Source organism: Pristis pectinata, chromosome 1, assembly GCF_009764475.1.
Source record: "Pristis pectinata isolate sPriPec2 chromosome 1, sPriPec2.1.pri, whole genome shotgun sequence".
NCBI classification, from domain to species: domain Eukaryota; kingdom Metazoa; phylum Chordata; class Chondrichthyes; order Rhinopristiformes; family Pristidae; genus Pristis; species Pristis pectinata.
In genome coordinates, this window is record NC_067405.1 from 49,884,953 (window position 1) to 49,901,048 (window position 16,096).

The following is a 16,096-nucleotide window of genomic DNA, read 5'->3' on the forward strand; positions in this document are numbered from 1 at the left end:
ACAGTAAGTAAAAGTTTGCTTTAAAGTGCATTTGATATTCAGACTTTGATGGCTCAACATGCTGCAATATTTGAGTTACAACAATGAGATGGCACAGTTCCAGTTCCTCACTTCAGTGAGTTTTCAATGTCGACAGTAGAATCAGAATGGGCAGCCCCTGTAACTCATCATACGCCTTTTGTGTGATCTGTTGATGAGCATCATTGCCAGAATCTTGGGATCAGGTTGTTTAATGGCAGTAAGTACTCTCTTCAGTGATGCCCTCACCCCATTAATAAATAAATGTTTAAGGAGTCGCTTGGGTGAAGGAGACCAGTAATGGAGGAAAAGGATGAATGTTGCCAATCATTTTTCCGATAAAGCAGTGGGGACAATGGCAATGGAGATGTTCAAAATGTATGTTAGAAACATAAATTAGGATGCACTAAAGAAGCTTCAGTGGAACCAAAAGGCTTCCTGTGATTATCCACGATTATTGAAGCGTTCTAATCTCACAAAGAAGCACACAATCAAGGAGAAGTACACAGTCAAGGATATATATGATGCAGAAGGCCAAACAAAGGATCCCATTGCACATTCTTCTGGCCCAGTTTGAAACCTGTTAAGTGTTTTTGCTCACACTACCCTTTCAGGCACTGTGTTCCAGCCCTGTACTAATTTTGGGGCGAAAATAAGTTTCCTTAGATCCCCTCTAGTCTTTCCATAGTTTGCCTTAAATCTGTGGTTTATGGTTATTAACCTCTCCTGCTCAGCCTAAGTAAAGCTCTCAATGTTTACAGGAAAGTAAATCTCTCTTCTACTTCCTCTTTCCTAAAGAAAATATGCCCAGCTTAGCCAATCTCTCCTCGTAACTAAAAACCCTCAAGTCTAACAACATTCTTATGAATCTCTTGTGCATCCATTTTGTTGTTATCTCATCTTTCTTTAGTATGGCAACTAGAATTGTTTCCAGTATCCTGGCTGTGACCAAACCACTATTTTGTTTAGTTCTAACATGACCTCCTGTCCAATGGTTCAATAAAATGTCTTGTGTGTCTTTATGATCTTGTCTATCTTTCTTGGTACCTTTATGGATCTGTGGACATACACTTCAAGGTCTCTCTGCTCCCCAACACTTCTCAGGATTCTACCATTTATTGTGTATTGTCTCTTTAGTTTGCTTTTCCCAGATAGATTACTCGCACTTCTCCAGAGTAAATTCCATTTGTCACTTTTCCGGGCCAGTTGATTGATAGCTATCTTCCAGTTGTCTGTAAGTTTCTCCTCATTGTTCAATTATGTGCCCAGCATTGGCATCGCTTGCAAATTTCTGAATTATGACACCTACAATTTATTGATATTTACAACAAAATACAAAGGTTCTAGCACTAAGTGTTGTATAACCCCACTGTAATCATAACTCTCATCATTAAAACACCACTTGACTCTTTGCCTTTCATTCTTTCTGCTGAGCAAAATTTGGATCCAGAGTCACTTTCTCTTGAACTCTGTGAGCTTTAATTTTTCTAATCAGGCTAAAATGGGGGAACCTTATCAAATTCCTTGCTCAAAGCCAGGTGGACTTCATCACTCATAAACCTTCCTTGCTACTTTTCCCATAAAATCCAATCAAATCAGTTATACAGAATGAGGTAAACTGGTGATGAGGAAAGGATCAACTGCTGCAGTGCTACTGAATTCAAATTGTGATTCAAGGAAGTCAATAAGAAACACTGCTCCCAGCTTCAAGTTTATGAACTGGCTGCCTCAAGACAGATCAGTCATCCAGTGGGGAATTCAAACAGATTTTAAGGTCCTGATATGGTGTACAAACATGTGCACATCTGATGCTACCACAGGACCTGGGCACAAAGTCCAATAGTCCCTGAATATGTGTGAGGATTGCAATGTACGATTAATCCATGCTCATTGCTTCTGATGCAGGCACCACATCGTTTTTGATCTACCTGCTCACTTGTGTGACTCTGCCTACAGTCAGTGCTGATCCACCTGATCTCTTACGGTGTACCTCAGCAAGAGACCAATATTGTGAGTGGCCATCACCATTTATAACTTGCTTGCTCTTCTTAAAGCCGGGCTTCACCTCTTAAAGGCAAGGTGCATTGTGGGTTAAAGAAATGGTGGGAGTTTATCAAACCATTCTGAGCTGTGATTATTTGAACAAAGGTACTTCCTGGAAGAGGATTGCTTGACTTTCCAGTGCTGTCATGGAGTCTTTGTTGCAGAGGGTACAGAGGAATAGAGGTATGATTTATCCACAAAAGACAATGGTTCCAGACAGCTGCAGCAGTCAATGCCGGGGCTTAAAGCCTGGGGACTTGAATACAGTGTTGCAGAGTTCAATAAATTCCAACACATGTTTACATCTCCAAATGCTGCTGTACCATCAGTGTCAGAAACAAGCCTCTTGTTCACTGAGTAACAGGATCTACATAATCCTACATTATCATAACTTCTTTCATACTCACATGTTTAGCACTATTGCAAGTCTTACAGTCTGCACCCACTGCCAGCTATTCAACATGATAGCCAGATAACACAAGCAGATTAATTGATACTTTCTGAAATGTTTTCCAAACTGCAGAGCATGTTGACTCATGGTTGGAGGCTGACCAGGGGACAGGCACAGTTGTGTGAGCTGGAGGAGACAGTCATCTCCATCATCAGAGCAGCAATTGTCAAGACCATGGCTACTGACATGGTTCAAATGATAAAAGTTGATGGTATAATTGTGCCTAATCCTCCTCCTCATTCCCATTGATTCCAAAGAACTTCTTGCCCCTGATCACTCAAAGTAGAGAAGCAGCGTTCAGGATGGCATTGAGTCCACACTGAAGCCCTGCACAGGCAGCGGAAGGAGCTCACCATCTCGTAAACTGCCCTCCCACCTGTCTCCTCAGGCATTTCCTGCCCCATCTGTGCAAGGGTCTGTGGTTCCTACATGGACTTTGTCAGCCATCTTAGAACCCACAAAGTCTGAATGGAAGCAAGTTGATCCTGAGGGACTGCCTAAGAAGGATTGTCAGTGACACTGCCTTGGCAACAGTGAGTAACAGACTGTCAGATATTGCAATGTCTCCAGTCCCAGCAAAACATTTAAAAGTTAATGACTGGACAGTAGCACTAGGGACCTTACCCTGGTCTGAGGTTGCAGATGATACTGGAAAGTGTGGCAGAATTCAGTGAGGACATCCTCACTGCAGCATTTCACACGATGACTGAGGTTGAGGTGGGAGAATAATTCATGAACACACTGAGTCTCTTTGGCTTCCTGTTGAGGGTCCTCCACATCTACTTCACAGAGCAGCTTGGCCTGGTCTATGCTCCCTCTGTTCCTTCATTTATTCGGCTGCAATGCATTGGGAATAATCATTAATTCACTCGGATCTGGGAGCAACCGGTTTGTGCCAAAACCTGACAATTAAGACAAAACTTCAGTATTTGCCACACCACTTTCTTTCGAACCTGTCTACATTAAAGAGCACTGTAAAAGTGAAAACAATGATAGAATCACAGCCATAACCAGAGAAGTCAATCAGCAACAGCCCAAAAAAATGAATGATGATCCTTTTAAATACCACAGGTGACAGTTTCTTTTGCACTGTTAGGGAGTAATGCTGAACACTGAGCTGTAAAATTCCTAAAATAAGTGTTGCTCTCGAGTTGACATACATATACATATCATCTCTCTGTCTCTGTCTCTCACTCGCGTTTTGATGAAAATTATTTATATACAATCAATGGCTGGGGGAATTAAAATATATGCATTTATGAATTTCAAAATTATTGATTCAAAGGATTGATTAGAATTGAATTACATTTTGATATTGTTTAATTCTATGTTTACTGCTCTGCAGCTCTATGAAAATCTGCTTCCATTCTCTAGGCATTTTATTGAGAACAACTATTTGAGAAAAACATAAAAGATGGCATTTTATTGTGCCACGGGTTTTAAAGAATGTGTCCAATCCAGGGATTTAACAAATAAATATGTGAAGCGCAGTGGCATGAAGTCAGATTGAAGAAGATAGTGCAGGAATAGGTTTGCACAGTCATCGAAGGACATGATTTACACCCTATTTATCTCTGTCAGTAGATGTTGAGCTCAGAGAATCCAATTATTATGATGTTTGAGTAAGAGACATTTTCTTGCATTGTATGGGTTCTCAATGAGACTATGTTTCCTTCCTTGGTGTATTTGATATCAAAAGTAAACATGATTAAAGAGAGGTGAGCATGGAAACTAATAGACACCACTGGAGAAACAGAGGATGACCAGGCTGGTAATTAATCTGGGATGGTTAATTTATCTCGTCAATAACCAATACCAAACATTGAATCTATTGAAGAGAAATATCAACAAATCTGATAACTTTCTGCCAAAAATTCAAAGTCAGTGAGAAATGACAATTCAAAAGGGCACAACATTTTTTTCAGCAGTTATGGAAGGGAAGGGAGATCGTGAGACTCTGTGCTTCAGCTGTAGTTTAATATTCATTTTCTTGATGTGAGTGCCATTGATAAGATTAGCATTTGTGCCCGTCCTCTTATTGGTTTGCCCAGGTTATCATGGGGCCTCTTGAACTGCAGGATTCTTCTGGAGAAAGAACTCCCATAACCTTGCCATGTGAGGAGTGCATGATTTTGACCATAGCAATGGAGGACAGACTTTGTGCTGTAGAGAACATGATAGTGATGGAGTTCTTATGGACTTATTTCCCCCAGTAGTTCCCAGAATATCACTCAAAATCTGTCTTGGAGACACAGCACCTCACCAGCTGTATGGAGAGCTCTTGGGGAGGAAGATGAAGAGTTGGAAGCTTCCTGAACAGCCCTTTCTCCCCACGATCTGCCTTGTTGTGACCTTGCACCTTATTGCACTGCACTTTCTCTGTAGCTGTGACACTTTACTCTGTACTGTTATTGTTTTTACTTGTACTACGTCAATGCACTCTGTACTAACTCAATGTAACTGCATTGTGTAATGAATTGACCTGTATGATCGGTTTGTAAGACAAGCTTTTCACTGTACCTTGGTACAAGTGACAATAATAAGCCAATACCAATACCAATACTAATTTCTTTGTGAGCAGCTCATCTGACTGTGATTCCATGAATACCTTCCCACAAGCCAAAGGTTCCACATCCTACCTTTCCTCGGTGACAATTATGGAATCCGTTTGGCAACAATGCAAAAATAAAAGCCACTGCAGAATAAACATTCCTGACCAAATCAATGTAAACCATATTGGTTAGAAAGGTCAACTTATCACCCTTGTGCATTCCCTTGGTGCCTATTACTGTGGGCTTTTGTGTGCCCTAATGTTCCTACCCCCTGTCACTCCCGGAGCTGCATCATGACTGGTGGAAAGCTACTGGCTCTCAGTGGAGAGCTGCAGATAGCTCTGGAGGAGGACCTCGAGCAGCTTCTGACTACACCTTCTCACCATGAGTGGCAGCAGATTGGGCTGGCTGCCTGCCAGCAAACAGCAAGGGCACCAGAGGAGCAGCAGTGGTGGGAGGATGTATGCTATCATCCTGAGAGAGAAGGGCAGGTTTGTGCTCTCCAAAAGCCACTGCCATTCCCCCGGGGTGGTGCCTCAGTAATCATCGTAATCTGTTGTAGGTCAGATTGTTGGACAGCTGTGACAACGTATGAGCCCCTTTGCACATTTCAAGAGTATGTTTTTCAAGGATACTTGACTGTATGTGGAGGAAGGAGGCAAAGAAGGGCTTCTCTTAGCTGTGTATTGAAAATCACAGTCTCCCAGTCCTCAATCATAGCTGCTCTTATCACTAACCAGAATCAGATACCTAACTATACATCAATATCTCCAACCAAATTGTCCCCTTCCTCCCTTATTACCTGTGTGCACAGGCTGCTGGTGCTGTGGGAGCCAGATCGTCAAACACAGTTGGCAGGCAAGCTGCCTCTTCTGTGTGGATATGAGATCTGAGATCCCATGATGAGGACACCATTCAGAAGCAGGCTTTATAGCTGATGATCTCATGTGCCTAACCTGGACTTGCCTGATTTTTAAGTCCCAGGTACCTTACCTGAAGCAATGTCAATAAGAGATTTGAGAGAGGAGATATGATTTGTGTCAACATTTTCATCCCACTCTGCTTATTTGCCATGTACAGATTGACATTACCATATTTTAATAGTTGCTTTATTTTATTTCATAAAAATATAACAGAATGTGAGAAATCAATTTACTTTGATCTCACTTATGGCAGCACTGAATATATTTTGCAAAGACATCAAGCGTGGTTCAGAGGAGTGTTACTTTGTAAGCTATATACTTGTTAATTTTCATCACTATGCTGTTGAAGCCTCTGTTTTTTTCAGTCTAAGTATGTTTCCACCATACTGTTACTCAGAACAAATATTATCATTTTCTTTGAAGTATAAATGTTCCTTTTCTACATGATTTTAGTTTGTATTGATAAATATTCTTGTAACTCCTTTATCATTCATAAATCCATAAAAAGGGGAGCTAAAGTACACGACAGAAGGAGCAACATTTTGCAAGTTGATTGGAGCAGCTGTATTTTAAGATGTAATATTCTTTGTTGTGCATTAAGTGTAAAGATATGTAAATGAGCTGCAGTTTGAATAGTTCGCACAGATTAATGTTAATCTGAGATAGACCTAATGCTTTGCTGAAAGCCTAGAATTAAATTATGTCTAATGGAAAATCCAAAACTGATGAATTTTCTTTGTATAAACCCAATGAAGAAAATGGAATTATGAAATAAGTTAATAAAATAATAAAAAAATATGAGCAAGGTTAATGCCCAGGGCAGACAATATTGGAAAATAAACCAGGAATGGATTGGAGAAATGGGATTTGGAAATGACAGTTAATAATTGAACATAATTTGAAAAAAAGATTAATACTGAGAAGAAATATGGGCCAAGATCTTTCTGGTCTGGGCTCACTGCCTGCTGTCACGTCGTGCCTCCGTTTACCTGGTCTGGATGCAGAGGGCCTACCTCGCTGGACTCCAGTGGCATGGTCCAAATGTTAGCAGAGCCCACCCTGAAGCACCTCTGACAGCTTGGAGAGCTGGCAAAGCCCCACTCCCAGGGTTGCCAGTTGTCAAAACAAAGTTTTCCAATACCTCTGATACTAAGAGACATTTAAAGCGTGCAGAATTAAAAGAATAAATTTGTTTAACAATTTAATGTAAAATATAAAGCTAAAAATATTAAAAAAAGTAAAAAAAACTGAAGTAGCAAAATATAAAGGAACATCTCTCCTTTTGCGTTGCTATCTGCAGTCCTACAATCTCCCTTGAAATTAATGCCGTTGTGAATCCTGCACCATGACTAATCTGGCGCTGGACCCGAGTACTGATTCTTCAGACTGAATGCTGGGGAATCTCAGCAGGGTTCGTCTTTGTAGAAACAGAGCTCATTGCAACCATGTGAATTAGGGACTTCCAAAGTCGATTGTACTTCTCTTTAAGCTTTTGTAATCACTGGCATTTACTAGCAAAATTTAAAGCAATTTGCAAAGCCGGAGGGACTTTGGGTTGTTGGAAAAGAAAGTCATTTACCTATTACAAAGAGTAAGTTATTCCAAAGGTTATAGATTTGGAGGCCCATAAGTGTTGAAGTATTTCCTTTGAACCTGGACTTTGCATTCTGCCCATGAACTGTCAGTAGCTACTGGAATAAAATTTGAACGACTGAAAATTGCAGTGCAGACAATGGAACCAGACCAGCAGCCTGGATGTCCAGTTTTAATATCATGTGGCAAGATATGAAATTAAATTTAATCAAGTAATCTGAGGGTTAACAATTCCATAAGTGACGATGAACACTGTCTATTTTTTGTATAAAATTCACCTGTATATATATGATAAAGAACAGGTCACCCCCAACTTATTTATTTCATACTGTGTGGCTGACTTTTAAAACCCTCCTGTTGTGACCTAGGAGGAGTTAGTTGAGGAAAAAATACTTAAAGAATCTTCATCACCTTCTTGTGACACGAACATCAGGCAATATGTAATCTAATCTGAGAATAAGATAATGCATACATTTTTCTTTAAGTGTATCAATGCCTAATTATTTAAAACAAATCTATAATGAATCTGCAGTCTGAGGTGAGGATAAGTTGACAGACTTTATCTGCAAGTAAAATAGTATTTGCTTCAACCAACATTGTTTCATTCTTTTCTGCTGCTGAAATCACAGAGAAAAATCATCAAAATATTGAAAAGACGTAAAATGCTATATCAGTGGCTAATACATTGAATGGCAATGGGAAAATGTCATCTAAAATATATTCATCTGGGAAAATTAATTTGGTATCACACTACTTGTGCAAGGGTTCACAAAAGAATTGATCAAAAGCATATGTTACACATCTCAAGCCTTTACGTTCTTCCATTTTAACCTATCTTTGAGCTAATTACAGAGTGCATTAATTTTGAGTGAAATATAATTTTACCATGTGCACTATTAAATAGAATTTTCACAAGTTAGATGCAGAAATAAATGTGATATGAAGCATTTCCTTCTATTTAAAGGCAAGTATATATATATTATTCACGTGTTATGTCAGTCTTTGAAAGTACTGTAGAATTCTGTATTGGAAAAGCTGGAACAAAAATATATCCAGACAATGATAAATACATAAAAGTGAAGAAGCTTGACAGTCTCAGGAAATTTAATAGGCACAATATTTTATGAAAAAAGTCAGCCAATCAAAAAAACAATGTTGAAAATTTGAAACTGAAGCAACACAGAAATACGTTGGATCTGAAGAATAAACCATGATCTCAAAACATATCAATAGATGCTGTTTAGAAATTCCTGTACATTTAAAAAGTTACGTCAGTTATGTGATGCTTATCATTGATATTCCAGTTCAGGGTTTATTGAAGCAAACCATCTCCAATTAAAACCAGAGTTAGAACTGAAAGTCCTTTGTGTGCAATGCTTTGAAAAGAAAGGAGGCAGGGAATGACATTTAATGTATTGTGTGTAACTTGAGACGAAGTCAAGGTCCCAGCAGCCTCTGTCAAAGTGCTGAGAAGTGCTCCCCCGCCGCTAGTAATTCCCACTTAATGACAGCAGGACATGGTTTAACCTGCTAAATTAAAAAAGAATTGAAAAAGAGTGCTGCACTCTGGAGTATCTAGGGTCTGGGAGTCAAATCACTGCACGTACAGAGTATTTACTTCTTCATATAGTCTTGAAACAAACCGTTCTTGATGGCTCACAATATTCCTGTGGTAATTGTCACTGAATAGTTTTTCAAACTAGAATTCTTACACAAGAGTGGGGAAGATGTTTTATATCATCGGATAGAAATGTGGATTTTACTACACCCAAAGTGCAAGTTCAAAGCAAGCATAACAAAATTCAATTTTGTGCCCATTACCTGTTGCCCCACAGATGCCCACAGAATGTCTGACTAAATGTGGGTAAGGCAAATTAGTTTAAGGGGTTTAGCTACAACAAATGTTGGATCCCTTGCATATGTAACCAGGGTCTGTGATATCTATTTTTAGCTCCCATAGGAAAAGTAATCCTCCTCAGTTAGTGACTATCAAAGGTAGATTTGGAAAATATTCTTGTGGAACCAGGTGCACCAGGCTTCTTAGTATCCCTGCAGGCCACTTCCCTGTTCTTCTTTTTCCTCTGTAGAAGTTATGTCAGATGTTATGAGATTTACTTCCATTGTTGGGTGAGATGGCAACACCTTGAGATTGTTTGAGCATGAACCAGGACCAAGTTTTGGGTCAGTCCCAGACCTTCAAGGTCAAGCTTACAATGTAGTCGCATTGTAACCTTTGTGCCCAGAGCAGAGAACTTTGACACGATTATGTCCACACTGACAATTTCACAGAAGCACAAGTCAGGAACAAATATTCCATTTCCTCACATGTAATTTTTTTCATGGTCTTCTCACTTGTGCTTGTGCCCCATCTGTGAAAGGAAGTGTTTCTCTTCTGAATCTTGCAAAGGTGACAGCATATAATCTCCATACAAAAAATCTTTAAAACTTGTTACATTATATAAATAACAGGCTACTATCCTAGGATTTGTGCAGTCAGTATCTTTATTAAAAAAGTTTATTGTTTTTGGGTCCATTGGAGGAATCTTATTCCATGAAGGTTAATGGTCCCAAGCGATGGAGTCAAATAATATAGCGTAACAGATGGGAAACAAAACTACAGCTTTATTTCACAAACAATAAAACATACAGAGGCAAAGTGCTGCGGATGCAGGAAGTCCGATATTTAGACAAAATGCTGGAAAATTTCAGGAGACAACAGAATCTGTAGCAGATGAAATAAAGTTCATGATTCCAATTGACAAACTTTCAAACATAGGAGCAAGGAAGGCAGGGAGGAGAGGAAAGAACAAAAAGGGAAGATGTGTGAAAGGAGAGAGGCCTGTATCATTTAAATGTCAGGAGGGACAAATGGGTGATAAAGAAACAAAGATCCACATTAGAGGAGCTGCAAAAGCAGAATTATTACCAAAGCTGCTGCCCCCAAGGCAGAAGTAATCATTATGATTTGAAAATTTTGAACACTGCATCAAGAAGACTGAAATGTGTCCAGCTGAAGGTTATGTGTTGTCCCTTGGGCCTCTATTGAACTTCATCAGAACAATGCAGGAGATCAAGAGCAGAGGTGGATGGAGTGGACACTCCTTTGCCATGAACTGCAGCAATTTGGTGATAAGGTGCAACATACTTTCCGTTTTGATCTTCAGGGTCCAAATCTGGCTCATTCTCCATAGCACCATTGTTGCAGTCCATAGAACCATAGAACACTACAGCACAGAAAAACAGGCCATTCGGCCCTTCTAGTCTGTGCCGAAACGTTATTCCGCGAGTCCCATTTACCTGCACTCAATCCATAACCCTCCAGACCTCTCCCGTCCATGTATCTATCCAATTTATTCTTAAAACTTAAGAGTGAGCCAGCATTTACTACATCAGATGGCAGCCCGTTCCACACTCCCACCACTCTTTGAGTGAAGAAGTTCCCCCTAAACCTTTCCCCTTTCACCCTAAAGCCATGCCCTCTCATACTTATCTCTCCTAATCTAGGTGGAAAGACCCTACTCGCATTAACTCTGTCTATACCCCTCATAATCTTGTAAACCTCTATCAAATCTCCCCTCATTCTTCTACGCTCCAAGGAATAAAGTCCTAACCTGTTCAATCTTTCCCTGTAACTCAACTCCTGAAGACCCGGCAACATTCTAGTAAATCTTCTCTGCACTCTTTCAATCTTACTGATATCCTTCCTATAGTTAGGTGACCAGAACTGCACACAATACTCCAAATTTGGTCTCACTAAAGTCTTATACAGCCTCACCATAACATCCCAACTCCTATACTCAATACCTTGATTTATAAATGCCAGGATGCCAAAAGCCTTTTTTACAACCTTGTCTACTTGTGACGCCACTTTCAGGGAATTATGTATCTGGACTCCCAGATCCCTTTGTTCCTCCGCACTCCTCAGTGCCCTACCATTTACTGTTAATGTCCTGCCTTGATTTGTCCTTCCAAAATGCAACACCTCACACTTGCCCGCATTAAATTCCATCTGCCATTTTCTGGCCCATTTTTCCAGTTGGTTCAGATCCCTCTGCAAGCTTTGAAAGCCTTCCTCACTGTCCACTACGCCTCCAATCTTAGTGTCGTCAGCAAACTTGCTGATCCAATTTACCACATTATCATCTAAATCATTGATATAGACAACAAACAACAATGGCCCCAGCACAGATCCCTGAGGCACACCACTTAGTCACAGACCTCCAGTCTGAGAAACAATAATCCACTACCACTCTCTGTCTTCTCCCACACAGCCAATTTCGAATCCAGTTTACAACCTTTCCATGAAGACCTGGTGTCTGAACCTTCTGAACTAACCTCCCATGTCAAAGGCCTTACTAAAGTCCATGTATACAACATCCACGGCCTTTCCTTCATTTACTTTCCTGGTAACCTCCTCGAAAAACTCTACAAGATTCGTTAAACACGATCTACCACGCACAAAGCCATGCTGACTATCCTTAATCAGCCCTTGACTGTCCAAATACTTGTATATCCGATCTCTCAGAACACGTTCCAATAATTTACCTATTACTGATGTCAGGCTCACCAGCCTGTAATTACCTGGTTTACTTTTAAAGCCTTTTTTAAACAACGGAACAACATGAGCTACCCTCCAGTCCACTGGCACCGTACCCGTGGCTAAGGACATTTTAAATATATCTGCCAGGGCCCCTGCAATTTCTACACTAGTCTCTCTCAATTCCATCTACAAGTTTGCAGATGATACCACCGTTGTAGGCCGTATCTCAAACAGTGATGAGTCGGAGTACAGGAAGGAGATAGAGAGCTTAGTGGAATGGTGTCATGACAACAACCTTTCCCTCAATGTCATGTCAACAAAACTAAAGAGCTGGTCATTGACTTCAGGAAAGGGGGCGGCGTACATGCACCTGTCTACATCAATGGTGCTGAGGTTGAGAGGGTTGTCAGCTTCAAGTTCCTGGGAGTGAACATCACCAACAACCTGTCCTGGACAAACCACTTGGATGCCATGGCCAAGAAAGCTCACCAGCGCCTCTACTTCCTCAGGAGGCTAAAGAAATTTGGTTTGTCCCCTTTGACTCTCACCAACTTTTACCGATGCACCATAGAAAGCATCCTATCAGGATGTATCATGGCTTGGTATGGCAACTGCTCTGCCCAAGACCGCAAGAAGCTGCAGAGAGTTGTGGACACAGCCCAGCGCATTAAGGACACCAGTCTCCCCTCCTTGGACTCTGTCTTTACCTCTCATTGTCTCGGTGTAGCAGCCAGCATAATCAAAGACCCCAACCACCTGGGACATTCTCTCTTCTCTCCTCTTCCATTGGGTAGAAGATACAGGAGCCTGAGGGCACGTACCACCAGACTTAAGGACAGCTTCTACCCCACAGTGATAAGACTATTGAACAGTTCCCTTATACAATGAGATGGACTATGACCTATGACCTCATGACCTCACGATCTACCTTGTTGTGACCTTGCACCTTATTGCACTGCACTTTCTCTGTAGCTGTGACACTTTACTCTGTACTGTTATTGTTCTTTTTACCTGTACTACATCAAAGCACTCTGTACCAACTTAATGTAACTGCACTGTGTAATGAATTGACCTGTAAGATTGGTTTGTAAGACAAGTTTTTCATTGTACCTCGGTACAAGTGACAATAATAAATCAATACCAATACTAATACCAATACCAATGTCCGAGGAAATATCTTGTCAGGCCCAGGGGATTTATCTACCTTTATTCGCAGTAAGGTAGCAAGCACCTCCTCCTCTTTAATCTCTATATGTTCCATGACACTACTGCTTGTTTCCCTTCCTTCCATATCCACTATGCCAGTTTCCTGAGTAAATACTGATGCAAAAAAACTGTTTAAGATCTCCCCCATCTCCTGAGGCTTCACACATAGACGACCACTCTGATCTTCTAGGGGACCAATTTTGTCCCTTGCTATCCTTTTACTCTTAATATACTTGTAGAAACCCTTTGGGTTTACCTTCACATTATCTGCCAAAGCAACCTCATGTCTTCTTTTTGCCTTCCTGATTTCCTTTTTTAGTATTTTCTTACATGTTCTATTCTCTTCAAGTACCTCATTTGTTCCTAGTTGCCTATACCTGCTATACACCTCTCTCTTTTTCTTAACCAGAGCACCAATATCCCTTGAAAACCAAGGTTCCCTATGCTTGTTAACTTTGCCTTTAATCCTGGTAGGAACATGCAAACTCTGCGCTCTCAAAATTTCGCCTTTGAAGGACTTCCACTTACTGAACACATCCTTTCCAGAAAACAACTTATCCCAATCTACTCTCCCTAGATCCTTTCTCATTTCCACAAAATTGGCCTTTCTCCAATTTAGAAACTCAACTCGAGGACCAGACCTATCCTTATCCATAATTAATTTGAAACTAATGACATTATGGTCACTGGACCCAAAATGCTCACCTACACATACTTCTGTCACCTGACCTGTCTGGTTCCCTAATAGGAGATCAAGTATTGCATTCTCTCTCGTTGGTACCTCTATATATTGATTTAGAAAACTTTCCTGAACACATTGACAAATTCCAAGCCATCCAGCCTTTTCACAGTGTGGGAGTCCCAGTCAATATGTGGAGAGTTAAAATCCCCTACTATTACAACTTTCTGTTTCTTACATCGGTCTGCTACCTCACTACAGATTTGTTCCTCCAATCCTCTCTGACTATTGGGCGGTCTATAATACAACCCTATTAGTGTGGCCACACCTTTCCTGTTCCTCAGCTCCACCCATATGGCCTTTGTAGATAAGCCCTCCGGGCTAAAATGTCTACACACAGCTGTGATATTTTCCCTGGCTAGTAATGCCACTCCTCCCCTTTTCATCCCTCCCCCTTTATCACGTCTGAAACAATGGAACCCTGGAACATTAAGCTGCCAGTCCTGCCCCTCCTGCATCCAAGTCTCACTAATAGCAATAATGTCATAATCCCACGTGCCAATCTATGCCCTAAACTCATCTGCCATACCTACAATACTCCTTGCATTGAAATAGATGCACCTGAGAACATTTCTATCATGTACAAGTCTTTGATTTCTGTCTATACCTGCAGTCCTTGCCTGACCTTTTTCCTCCTCCACCTCACTATCTGCTCTAACACTCTGGTTGCCCTCCCCCTGGTGGTCACCCAAGCCACCTTCCACTTTGGCTGGAGCTTCAAGGTAAATTTTCCGCAGAAATACCATGCACAAACACTGCATGAAGAAGAGAGAAGCGTGATCTTTGTGTGTGGATGCTTTAGGAGTTGCCTAGAGTGCAGTATACAAATACCATGTCTTACTAAGTGCTGAGAAATGCTGGTCTCGATCTCTGGGTTTGACCACGCTGACCGGATAGCTCCTTCCTGAGCTCTCACAAATGGAGAAATTTCTGAAGTCAAGTCATTGACCCACAAAGTTATGATCAGTGTGCAATGCACTTAGTCTCATGAGGGACGAAGAGAGAATGGATCCAGTTGAGCTTTTCCTTGATTATACAGTTAGCACCAAACCGTCACATTGCTAGAATTGCTCAATAGTCCCATGGATGAAGTCTGTGGAAGACCCTCCCTTTGATGTCTTTCCAATATCCTCAGGGTTTCTGTACCATCTATAATTTCTCTGGCAGTGGTGGGGAAGAGGCCATCACCCATTTCTTGCCAGGATGCCCATTTTCACAGGACGTCCAGAGAGAGGTGTATCAATACCCATCCCAGTCATTCTCAGTGAGGCTCAGTGCACATGGGCTGTTCACCGGAACACATACTGAGGCAAGACTTCAGCTGTGGCTGGGAGACTGTCAATTTAGTGAAAGACGTCAAAACCTTTATTTTATTCATAAAAAGATCAAATCTATGTCATAAAGAACTTTTGCATTAGCATACCAGTTATCATTTATTAACAATCCTTGAACAAATATTTCATGGGGCTTTAGCACAAATTACAACCACTTTGTCTGCAGTTGTAAGAGGGCCCTAAATTGTGTCCCTTCTCTATGGCGCCCCTGCAGAGGCGATGCATATCTTCAGTGCATCCCTCAACACATAAAACTGGACCTTTGAGTGTGCTAGTCTGCTGCAACACCTTGCTCTGGAATACCAATGAGTTTCTGCCTAAGACCTGCTGCTCTTCCAGCAGAAGGAGCTACCTATCACTGGATGTTGCTACAATACTTCAGGATTACAAATTGTGGTTGAGTTCAAGTAAAATGTCACCTATGCAAAAGATCTATGGGGAAAGCCACTGCGTATTGATACTCCTCCCAAGCCTCCTTTGTGCTCAATGAGATTGTCAATTAACTTTATCTTGCCTTTGTGGTAGATTAATATTAAAAATAAGATTCTTATTTACGTATTTATTTTCTGTTTATTCATTTTTTCAAGGTCTGGGCATTGCTGGCAAGGTCAGCTTTTGTTGCCCATTCCAAACTGCCCTTGAGAAGAAAGCAGAAAGTCAATTGCTGTAATCTTTCCGGTGAAGCTACACCCATATT